Source organism: Erpetoichthys calabaricus, chromosome 1 (assembly GCF_900747795.2).
Source record: "Erpetoichthys calabaricus chromosome 1, fErpCal1.3, whole genome shotgun sequence".
Classification (NCBI taxonomy): Eukaryota; Metazoa; Chordata; class Cladistia; order Polypteriformes; family Polypteridae; genus Erpetoichthys; species Erpetoichthys calabaricus.
In genome coordinates, this window is record NC_041394.2 from 173416537 (window position 1) to 173429580 (window position 13044).

Below are 13044 nucleotides of genomic sequence, written 5' to 3' on the forward strand. Positions count from 1 at the left end.
CCGTTCTGAAATCCTTTGAAGGAAGGAGCAAGACCATCTCATTGACAGGCCTGAGAAACATCTTGGGCCTACCTGATTTAATGACTCTGACTTGCACTTTGCAGACCTTGCTGTCCTTGCTAGGGTCCACCTCAGCTATAATTCCCAAAGGCCAGTCATTCCTCTTACACAGAGAGTCCTTCAGAAGGACCACACTTTAACGTATGAGGTCTGGACATCTAAGTTTCCATTTCTTGCAGAACTAAAGAGTGGATAAACACTGCTTGCACCACCTATCCCAGAAGGTATTAAGGGTCTGTACCCTGCACCATTGTGGTTTGTATGGGTTGGATTCTCCAAATTCCCTGACTGGCGGTGGACAAGGACCCATCTTCTGGAAAGAAGCATGACAGGTGTGAGAATAAATAGATTTGAAGGGTCAGTTGACACAGGCAACAGTGGTCTGTTGTTCACAATTGCAGTGACCACAGCAAGAAGGATGGTAAGTACCTCGCAATTTAACTTGGAAGAATTCATTTGGTGAAACATTAAATCCAAAATCCTCCATGTGATGCCAAACACCTCTCTCATATGAGATGAATGAGGAGTATTGAATGTCCGTGATCTACAAGAAATTTCTGCACAGCCATTTCATCAGAATTGGAGGGAATTCCCAGTTCCTTGCAAGCAACAATCAAGTTGGTTCATCTGTCCGAAAATGTGGTTCACTGGACCTCGAATCACCAGAAATCTCCTCAAGGCATTATTGAAACTGAAAGAATCTAGGGATTCAGTGACTTCGATATGAATGGCTCTGACACTTAGACAGGTGAAAAGGACAGCCCACCTTTTAATCTCAGCATGACTTCCTCTAGTTCAATGTGTAGATATAGTCCAAGGGCCAAACACATCTAATCCAACATGTGTAAATGTGTTTACTTTGACTTACTTACTTATCTTCAGAACCGTAACAACAGTTGCATAAAGTGCGACAGGAACTTCCACATGCAGCTAAAGTGATTTGCGTACTGAAGTAGCATTGCACATGTACTTTGTCAATATGCCCGTGTCGATGAAACACAGGAAGCTCTGCAGTCTACTTGTGATTTTACGCTGTAGGAAGATAAGTAAATAAATCAAGGTAAATAACATTCGATGTGGCTTTTATATAAGTAATATATAAATGTTTTTATATAAAGACCATCACAAACAGAACTTTGCATAATACCTTGGCGAGTTTGGCATGCTCTGCTGTTTCATTGAAAGATATGCATGTGTCAGATTCACTGGCAGGATGACGCCCGACTTCTTGCTGCATCCAAACAGTGCCATCTTTCATCTTAACGCCTGGTGCAGCTGCTTTGTTCTTTTGTGTGAGTGGATGTTTCTTGTGGGGAGGGCTTCTGTTCTCTTTTGCCGATGTTAGAAGCCTCATCCTCATCTGCATTCACCTCTGTTATAGCACATCTTTATTTGAATCAGCAGTGCCAGATTGGGAGCAGCATGTACGTGACTGAGAGAATAAAACTGAATAATTTAAAAAGAAAACCTAACCCTAACAAGTACCATAAATTTACACCAGCTGTTACAGACTCGAATCAAATGTTTGTTTTTATTGTATAATAGTAACAATAAGAGCAGCTCACTACTCAAAACAGTAATTCTGGGAAGCACCCAGAATTGAACCTCAACCTCTTGATTATGAGTCAGCAGTTCTTACCACTGTACCACCCAAGCGGTCATGTCAGCGTCGTACCCTAACCCAATTTCTTTGTTTTTAGTTATATCCTTGAATAAAAGCGTACTTCTTTTGTTATACGTGTACCATTTCTGAAAGTGTTTATTTGATATTTGGACTTCAGTCTTCACACATTATACACTTCATGTCAAAATTTTGTCATTAGTACTATAACATGACAAAAAGTTTGTTTTATTTATGTGCTCAACATTTCTTGCATTTCCTGTCATCCAACATTTACCCAGGTTGTTGTAGACACAGAACACCCATGAAATGCATGTATTCCAAATAACGATATATTATTTACCCTATACAACTCCAGGCACCTCACACACAGATATAGAGCCTTGTGCTGAGAGAACCTTTTGCCCAAGTTGAGCTGCGGCGGTGAGGGGCTGCTTGCTGCTTACACTAATCGACACATTTTCAAAACAAAAGACGCTCATATCCCATAGACATACCGCTGTTTTCAAGGTATTGTACTTTATAACTTCTCCCCACCTTCCCTTCTACATCTATAACCTCAGGCAGTTACATGGAGTAAAAGACAAGCAGGAGTTAAGTCACAACTTAATAATGTATTATTCATAATGTTCATAAAAATAATAACAATAAGCAAAGTACATTTGAATATTGGCAACCATACAGTCTGATAAATGCTGATGTGTAGTTTCAGGAGGCACACAGAGCACAGACTTGTTTGTTACTTAAAATGTCTAGTTAAGTCATCATGTTTAGTCCGCTTTCTTAAGAACAGGCATGCCTGTCTCAATATGGCTGCAGAGTTGTGCTACTCAGTGTGGTGTTCTTTGCAGTCCATGGTGTGTGAGATGCTCCTTTATCATGATGGTTTGAGAGAGGGGTAAAGCAACCATATTTATACATTATTTGTCCGAATCCTTACACCAATAGGGCTTCGTGCTACAGAATGGCCTCTGATTCAAACCAATCCCAAACAGCCATACTTCAGACCAATGTGGGTACACAATACCTTTCACACCTGCCCCCAAAATCATTTGTTGAGGTGATGCTTGCCAGCCATAGGTCATCTGGCTTTCTCTGTGGGAGCTGATTGAAAGAGTCCTGCAGAGAATCACTTGCCAAACTGGTTTTAGGCACTTTCCCCCCCAAGACCCTGTCATAAAATTTCTCACTATCCTGACTCAGTTCTAAAGGGGGCGTGGGGGGGGGGGGGTTGCGGTTAGGTAAACATCAAACCATTGCTGTTCTTAAGAATGATGTAACACTAATATAACATTGCTTTGTCTGAGTTACAAATAAAGACATACAAAAATTTATCAATGTGTATACAAAATTTCACACCACTATATATATATATATATATATATATATATATATATATATATATATATATATATATATATATATATTAACTAGCAAAATACCAGCGCTTTGCAGCAGAGAAGTAGTGTGTTAAAGAGGTTATGTAAACATATATATACATATATACATAGCTACATATACATATATATATATATATATATATATATATATATACATATACTCATCCACATATATATACTGTATATATACACACATATCAACATATATATACACATACATATACACACATACATACACACACACATACACTTATATACATATACACATACATACATAGTGCGTTGTAACACGGGCTGTGATTGATACATGGGAGGGAGACGACAAATCACAGCTTCCCGCTTTCTAATCGGGCCTGTGATTGGTGCTTTGACGGATGCCCAGATCCCACAGTATCTCCCCTTAGGAGAGGATTTAGGCAAGTGTAATTCAATAGCGGTGCTGCAAGTTTAGCTTTACACCTGTTTTTAAGGCTTATTGACTGAAAGGGGCTTTCATGAAAAAAGTTAGGGCTTTGCTACAGGATACACCCTCCACAAGTTAAGGAAGTAACAATAAAGGTATATATTTCTGTTTTATTTAAACCTTTTAAGTTTGTATGCGGGCGGTATGGTGGCGCAGTGAAAGGTGCCAGTTAGGAGACCCGGGTTCGCTTCCCTGCGTGGAGTTTGAATGTTCTCCCTGTGTCTGTCTGGGTTTCCTCCGGGCACTCCGGTTTCCTCCCATAGTCCAAAGACATGCAGGTTAGGTGCATTGGCAATTCTAAATTGTCCGTGATGTGTGGGTGTGTGCGCCCTGCGGTGGGCTGGCACCTTGCCCGGGGTTTGTTTCCTGCCTTGTGCCCTGTGTTGGCAGGGATTGGCTCCTGTAATTAGGATATAGCGGGTTGGATAATGGATGGATGGACATTTGTATGCAAAGCCCCATTTTCCCGTTTTCGTTTTTTTTCTTTCTTCAGTAATATTTCAGCAAACCCGGAGCTTGTCAGTTCAAATCCTGGTACTGACACCACTGTGTGACCCTGAGGAAGTCACTTCACCTGCCTGTGCTGCAAAAAACAAAAGTAATGTAACAAATTGTACCTCAGATGTTGCAAGTTGCTGGAATAAAGGCATAAGTCAAATAGATAAATATGTATTATACACATAGGAACTATTCATTTATTTTCAGTTAAGTCATCTGCAGCAAACCTTTATAAATGAGGGTTTCTGCTTTTTAGATAGTGCAAACTGTTTCTTCTTCATTGAGGTTTTCTCTTGGAGAGCTTTTTTCATTTCATTGAAAATTAAAGCAGCAGCTGCCAAAATATGTAGCTTTCTTATTAATTTTTCAACATTGTGTAAAATAACTTTATAAAGTAACATAAAAGGTTTAAATACTGGTTATCCTTTTACACTAAAATATTACTAAAGAGATACAAAAAAAGTAAAATGCATATGTTGTTTTTCTTTAAGGAGATTAAATATTACTGAAGAAAGAAAAAAAAAAAACTAAAACAGCCAAATGGGGCTATGCATACGAACTTAAAAGGTTTAAATAAAACAGAAATATATACCTTTTATTTTTACTTCCTTAACTTGTGGAGTGTGTATCCTGTAGCAAAGCCCTAACTTTTTTCGTGAAAGCCCTTTTCAGTCAATAAGTCTTAAAAACAGGTGTAAAGATATTGACAATAAGCTACGCAAACCCACCAAGACATGCAATCGTTTAAATCAAGGCGCGAGTCGAAAAACACCATCCCATACTATTAGTTAACGATTAACACATTTCTATATGTATTGTAAGCATACAATACAACTGATAATATGTTGCACTTATTTATCTGGTGTACCGACATTACGCGTAGAATTTCGAAATGAAACCTGCCTAACTTTTGTAAGTAAGCTGTAAGGAATGAGCCTGCCAAATTTCAGCCTTCTACCTACACGGGAAGTTGGACAATTAGTGATGAGTCAGTCACTCAGTCAGTGAGGGCTTTGCCTTTTATTAGTATAGATGATGCACTGATATGGAAATTCTGGGCGATACCAATAACCAATATGTTTTTGTCCATCTTTACCAATACCAATGACAGATGGTCAATATTTTTTATGTTTACTTAAGGTTTGAATGTTTTAGTTATGCTGAAAATGTATTATGCATTATCAAAGAAACAACAATAGCATGTGAAACAGAGATTAATTTTTTTTATTAACTTGCTGACTTTTACGCTCTTCTTTGCTATATTTAAGCAGCCAGTACTTTCTTTGGGGTAAAAAGAGCAAGATATGGCCCATCTCTATAGCAAAAATATTCTAGCTAAAAAAATTTTTTGACATACACATTCTGGGTGACTTAAGCACATTAAGACACCATGCCATCACATAACATGGCATTGGGTTATATTAACAAAAAAAACAGTGCATAATCTTTGTGCCGTAATGACATATATTACTTTAAGTAAAACTGAAATAAAAGGTACAATGAGACCAGTAACCTTGGACTTAAGTTGGCTTCTTTACAGGACAAAAAGAAGCATTTCTGCCTTTTCACCAGCAAGTCTGTTTCTCTTTTCATTTACTATATTTGACACAGCTGAAAAAAGGCGTTCACTGTCTACACTGGTACAAAGTGCTGATAGATACTTGACCACTGCCTTTGCCAAGGTTGGGAAACGGGCTGCATTGTTTTTCCAATACTGGAGGGCGCAGTTATTTCTGGAGATAGGGGGCTCACTGAGATACTTATTCAGCTGAAAAAAACAAGCAAGTTTACAAATGTTTACCTATATTATAATAAAAAATAAATTATTATTAGGTTGACCAGATTTGTGGTAAAGAAAAACAGGACAACCGCCTGCACCAACCGCCGCCATTAATAAAAACTTGTGACGTTGAAAGCTTGACGTATAGTGATTTGGGTCATATAAAGGGCATTCTATATAAAGTGTGATGTGGGTGCACTTTTAAGAGATGCAGCACAAGCTGTTCCAAAATGAAACATTTTTTAACACGGTGTGCCTTGAAATGTTGAGAGACTGCTGTATATTTTAGGGTGATTTTGTTTTAAAGTAATGCTTGCATTAAAACTGAAGTAGATCTTGTCTTAAAATCTTTTACAGTTTAGATACAGGAGACACGTGTATCACAAGGTACAAAACTTAAAGCTGTATTCTAGCATGCAAATTAACCTGTTCCTCCTTTTTATTAAGTGCCCACTAAATTAAATTCCTCCAGTATTTTTCCCACAGGGACTCGACTGACTAAAAAGGAAAAAACAAATAAACTGCGCTTCTGCAATAACAGTTTTGTAGGCAGTCTGGCAAATATAAAATGTAAAAACCTGACGAAAAATGCGAGGTGATGCCGTTAACGTGTTCCTTTTCTTCTCAGCTAATGTTTGCAGAGCAGTTTGCCCCACACTCTTCAGTTATGCACAGTCTCGGCAGGCCGCCTCGCAGTGCTGACTGTGAGTTTCCAGCAAATGCACGATGATACTGATTGAATATTTGGAACCTGCAGTGTATGGTTTGTGTTTTTTAATAAAAAAAATTAAATCTGTAACAGTTTTTTTCCCATTTGGGATGTCTGGTCAACCTAATTAGTATGTTATTGTTAATAGTTTTATAATTCTGTTATTTTACCTCGGCAGCAGTCGAATGGTGTTTTGCGGCCACATAGAAATTTTCTTCAAGAATTTCTTCATGGGTGGCACAGTGATGCAGTGGGTAGCACTGCTGCCTCACAGTTAGGAAACCTGGGTTCACTTCCTGGTCCTCACTGCGTGGAGTTTGCACGTTATCCCCGTGTCTGCGTGGGTAGTCCGGTTTCCTCTAACCGTCCAAAGACATGCAGGTTAGGTGCTTTGGCGATTCTAAACTGGCTCTAGTGTGTGCTTGGTGTGTGTGTGTGTGTGCGCGCGCTCTGCGGTGGGCTGGCGCCCTGCCCGGGGTTTGTTCCCTACCTTGCACCCTGTGTTGGCTGGGCTTGGCTCCAGCGGACCCCCGTGACCCTGTACTTCGGATATAGCAGGTTGGATAATGGATGCATGGAAACTCTTCATACATCTCCAGCAATGAAGCAGCAACATCTCTCCGAGTGCAAATCTTTTTCTCTTGTGGTTCGATGTTGCTCTCTTCATCTCCTTCACCAGCTGACATCTCGACAAGTTGTTTCTGAAGTGCTTTTTGCGCTTGTTTTTTGGTCTCTAGGTCACAGAATCGATCTTTGTACCGTGGATCAAGGACAGTAGATAGATAGTATAGTGGCTCGGAGAATGCACCATTGAAGCATTTTGTGACAGACTCCAAAACTCAACATCTGAACTCTAGAATCTGTCTTGCCACACTTGCTAAGCAGACGTTTAAGCGCTTTAACAGACAAAATCACATCTGCAATTGTAGATGAATGCGTGCTTATGCCTTTAGTAAGTTGTTTGAATAGTCCGAGTAGAGTAATCATGTTTTCCTCAAGTCCGCACTAATGCACCGTGAGAGAGGCAGGAAGTTCGTATTCAGCACCATACGCAGCAAGAGTGCGCTTCTGATCAACCAGACTTTTCAGCATATAATACGTGCTGTTCCAACGAGTAGGGACGTCCTGCTGAATCATTCTTGTTCGGGTACGAAGGTCTGTTTGTATTTCTCTCAGTCGCGAAATAGCGAGCCGTGAGTGCTTAAAATGAGTAACTTTTCGGCTCCCAATGGCAGCACAGTTGGCGATGCTTCTCTGGCTCGATAAGCGTTCATTTACAGCAAGCAGCAAAGTGTGAGCTGTGCAGTTTACACTTTTAATGCCATTTTCTTCCATAGCTTTTACCATATTGCAAGTGTTGTCGCGAAGCACAACGTGCACATTATTTTTTGAAATGTTCCACTTTGCTAACATGGATTTGAAAGCTTGTGTGATGAAAGTTGCAGAATGAGAACCAGTGAACTCATTAGCATGTAACACCACTCTTTTTGACTCAAAATCCAGTCTAGTCTATTTGCATCCATTCCCAATGTGAACACTCATAAAATTATAATGGCTGGGGACTTTAATTGTGTTTTAAATCCACTCTTAGATAGGACTCCTGGGACAGGGGGGACGACATCTAATACTGCAAAGATAATTATACAGTTTTTGAATGATCACAACTTATCAGACCCCTGGAGGTCTCTTAACCCAAACTCAAGAACATATTCGTTCTACTCACCAGTGCATTATAGCTACTCAAGAATTGATTATTTTTTTATAGATAATAATTTCCTGCCTACAATTAAATCATGCAAATATGACACAATTGTTATCTCTGACCATGCCCCTCTAGTCTTGGAGCTAAAATCATTAAGCCCCTCACACTCACCTCGCAGATGGCGTCTTAACCCTCTTTTATTGGCAGACGAGAACTGCACAGAATTTATATCCAAACAAATCAGCTTCTTCCTAGAGACAAACACGTCCACAGAGGTTTCTGCAGGAACACTCTGGGGAAACTCTAAAGGCCTTCTTAAGAGGACAGATTATTTCATATCTTTCCCACAGAAATAAATTAGAAACCAAGAAAGTGTCAGAGCTAAGAAATGAAATTACTAGAATAGATGAAGAACAAGCCAGGCGTCCAAGTGAAGCTCTTCACAGGAAAAGGCAGGCCCTGCATACAGAACTTAACATCTTAACAACTAAAGAAACTGAACAACTTATTTATAAGTCTAGACAGCATTACTATGAACATGGAGAAAAAGCTAATAAGCTTTTAGCTCAACAAATTCATAAACAAGAAGTTCACAATGCAATACCAGTAATCACCAACAAGAATGGAGAAGAAATCATCGACCATAATAAAATAATGCACACATTTAGAGATTACTATAAGTCTTTATATTCCACTGAGCCCAAAGAAGACAACACGGAATCTAATGCATTTCTGGATAATTCACAAATACCACAAATAGATGCTTTAAGTGCTGAGGAACTGGATAAACCTCTAACGCTAACAGAATTACTAGACGCTATAAAGTCACTACAAAGCGGGAAATCATCAGGCCCTGATGGTTACCCCGTAGAGTTTTATAAGAAATTCTCCACTCAGCTAGCTCCACTCTTATTGGCAACATTTACAGAATCTAGAGACAACCAAATACTACCTCAAACATTTCGACAAGCATTAATCACCGTCTTTCCTAAACAAAATAAGGACTTGTTACAATGTGCATCATATAGACCAATTTCACTCCTGAATAATGATGTTAAGATACTCTCAAAAATCCTAGCTAGAAGGATGGAGAAAGTGCTGCCCTCGGTAATATCACAAGATCAAACTGGATTTATTAAAGGCCGACACCTATCTTCAAATCTCCGACGCTTGTTTAATGTTATATATTCACCAGCAAAATGAAACACCCCAGAGATATTACTATCATTAGACACAGAAAAGGCATTTGACATGATCGAATGGAATTACCTTTTCACTGCATTGGAAAATTTGGGTTTGGCCCGAATATTTGTGCTTGGATCAAACTACTGTATACCAATCCAGAAGCTTCAGTTTGTATTAATAACATTTGCTCAGACTACTTTAAACTAGAACGTGGTACCAGACAAGGATGTCCCTTGTCGCCACTGTTGTTTGCAATCGCTATTGAACCACTGGCGGTTCACTGCCGAAATTCTTATCAAATAAAGGGGATTGTCAGAGAAGGACTGGAACAGAAAATTTCTCTATATGTAGATGATATGGTCTTATATATATCAGACCCAGAAAACACTGTCCCCGCTGTTTTAACAGCACTAACAGAATTTCAAAAGATATCTGGTCTTAGAATTAATCTGAATAAAAGTATACTCTTTCCAGTGAATTCACAAGTATATAATATTAGATTAGACACCCTACCTTTTACCATAGCCGATCAGTTTAAATACCTAGGGGTAAATATCACAAGTAACAATAAGGCTCTTTATCAACAAAATTTTGGCGTCTGTATGGAAAAAATTAAGCAAGACTTGCATAGATGGTCAACCCTTCATCTCACTCTAGCCGGAAGAATTAACATTGTTAAGATGAATATCCTTCCTAAACTTCTCTTTTTATTTCAAAACATTTCAATATATATCAATAAATCGTTTTTTAAACAGTTAGATTCAATAATAACCTCATTCATTTGGAACTCAAAACACCCACGTATCCGAAGAGCGACCCTACAAAGACCTCAGGCAGAAGGTGGCATGGCTTTACCTAATTTTCAGTTTTATTACTGGGCAGCAAACATACAAGCCATAAAAACCTGGACACAAATAAATGAACATACACAGGCTTGGTCCGCAATAGAAGTAAAATTCTGTAGTACTTCTTTATATTCCCTGCTCTGCTCTCCAATAAATGAAAGTTATCGCAAATATACTAATAACCCAATTGTGCTTTACTCACTCAGAATATGGAACCAAATTAGGAAGCATTTTAAGATGGAAAATCTTTTATCAGTGGCACCTCTGCAAGAGAACCACCTGTTTCAACCTTCGCAAGTATATCCAGTTTTTAATACCTGGAAAAGTTTTGGGATTAAAATGCTCAGAGATCTGTATATAGACAACATATTTGCATCTTTTGAACACTTACGTTCAAAATTTAACCTCCCAGCTACACATTTCTTTTACTATCTTCAAATTAGAAATTTTGTTAAACAGAAATTGCCCGATTTCCCCCACCTTGCACCCTCCACAATGCTGGAAAAAATACTGCTCAATTCCGAGGAAACAAACACTATTTCCGCAATATATAAAATCTTATTAGAGTCCCTACCTTTCAAAGATCCAAGAGGACATTGGGAAGAAGATCTCTTAATCAATATATCAGAAAAGGAGTGGAAGGTAGCAAAGCAGAGAATTCACTCGAGTTCTATATGCACAAAGCATAAAATTATTCAACTAAAAATTATATATCGAGCTCATCTGTCTCGCTTAAAACTGTCCAAAATGTTTCCAGGCCAGGATCCAACCTGCGAGCGCTGCAACCAAGCTCCTGCCTCATTGGGTCACATGTTCTGGGCCTGCACCAAACTAACATCATTTGGACAAAAATTTTTAAGTGCTTCTCAGACAGCCTTGGTATCACAATCCCTCCTAACCCGTTAACAGCTGTGTTCGGTGTTCTTCCAGATGGACTTGAATTGGAGAAGGACAAGCAAACGGTGATTGCATTCACTACACTTTTGGCACGCAGACTTATTTTGTTAAATTGGAAGAATCCTAATGCTCCTCTTATAAGTCAGTGGGAAACCGATGTTTTATATTATTTGAAATTGGAAAAAATCTAATTTTCAGTTAGAGGATCTGTACAAAATTTTTTCAAAACATGGCAGGATTTAATCAATATTATTTTAGAATAAGAGAATTAACTATTATTGCATTTAACTCCCTTCTCCATCTCTTATTTATATAGATATTTACTTCTCCCCTTCTTTTGTTTAATGTTGCCTTATTAAAAAGCTTAAAGCAATTTTCCTTTAGCTAAGCTCTCCTTCTCAGGGGTGGGGTTTGATTTGTCTTCAAATTTGTTGGGTTATAAATTGATCTGTTTGTATGGAATGATTACAATGAAAATTTAATAAAATAAAAATATTAAAAAAAAAAAAAAAATCCAGTCCAGTGTGCCGTTAGACTCAACATGCTCATGGGCAGACCTCTGAGCTCCACATATCTGTAGTGAAGCTAATGCTAGTGACCTTGTTTCTTCAAAGCTCGTGGATATGAGTAGCAATCACATCATTTAATGAAGGCAGCAAGACATCTGCAAAGTATTGCCGGCTTGGAAGAATGTATGGAGGTTCTAAATGCTGTAGTAGCTGACAAAATACCTCGTCCTCAACTAGGGAAAAAGGTTGGACTTCGAGTGCAATCATTTCCATTATTTTAGTAGTTATACCTTTAGCTCTGGCACTGTCTTGAGGAAATGCCTTTACGTTTTGAAGAGTTTGCTGTATGAGTCTACCGCTAGTGAGCCCGGTAGCGGCTGATTTAACTTTCATTTTGGCTGCATTAGAAATTCCATGTATAATTTGTTATGGTGGTTTTTCAGATGGGTAATTAAATTTGTGGCACTGAAAGATTTAATTCTACAGACTACTTGCATTATCTAATTTTTGCAGAACGAGCAGGTAGCAAATCTGTTGTCCTCCTTTTCTATAGAAAAATATGACCACACAGCTGACATGCTGCTTTACTATCTGCCCAATGAATAACAACGCGTGTTGTGCTCCTGTCAGCAAAACAAGGGAACCCAGTGAGTTTTTGTGAGCGCAAGGGGCTGTGCTTGCATGCATGTTTTTCTGCAGCTTAATATCTGCCTCGTCAAACAATGAAAACAACATTTAATTCTTAGTAAACTGACAATGTTGACATGCCCGGTCGACAACCAATAAGCATAGACTCTATTGTGCACCTGTTTTAGTTTGTAAAAACAAATGGAGAAGTCCAGGCTTTCCTCTGTATTCTGAGGAGGTAAAAGCATTAATGACCCTTATTATCAAGAGACACAATGTGTTGATATCCATTTCATTTCATCATGGATGGTGAATTTTTAAAGCTGCCAACTCTGTAGCAATCCCTTTGATGTAGATGGAAGTGTGTTCTTTTTTCCCCAAAGTCTACATGCAGCTCTTTGGTTTTGCTGACATATTATTGGTGAATTTATTGTCCTGGTAAAACTGAGTCAGCAGCTGAACCTCTTCTCAGTAATCTGTCTAGTTTTTTATTTTAACTATTTATTTTTCATGATATTTCTTTTTGAGTTTCTCTTTATTTAACTGCTTGTCTCTTTGCTTTTGTGTTGCTTTAGGCTGAGGAAATCTACACACTTCTTCAACAGTGACAAATGTGTACTACAATGTTAACTGCTTCTTCTTTGATATCTCACCCATTTTATTTTCTGGCATTTTGTGTAAGAGGTTGTTAATTTTTAGATAACTGTGTGCTCGTGGATGTGTGTGAGCAATATTTGCAATTTCAGTA

The 13044-nt window shown here is 38.5% G+C and overlaps 1 protein-coding gene across 2 annotated transcripts in view; it reads left to right on the forward strand.

Annotated features, from left to right (window-relative positions):
- Positions 1–13044, forward strand: part of cchcr1 (coiled-coil alpha-helical rod protein 1) — a 144364-nt gene that overhangs the window by 117423 nt on the left and 13897 nt on the right. The window lies entirely within an intron of this gene.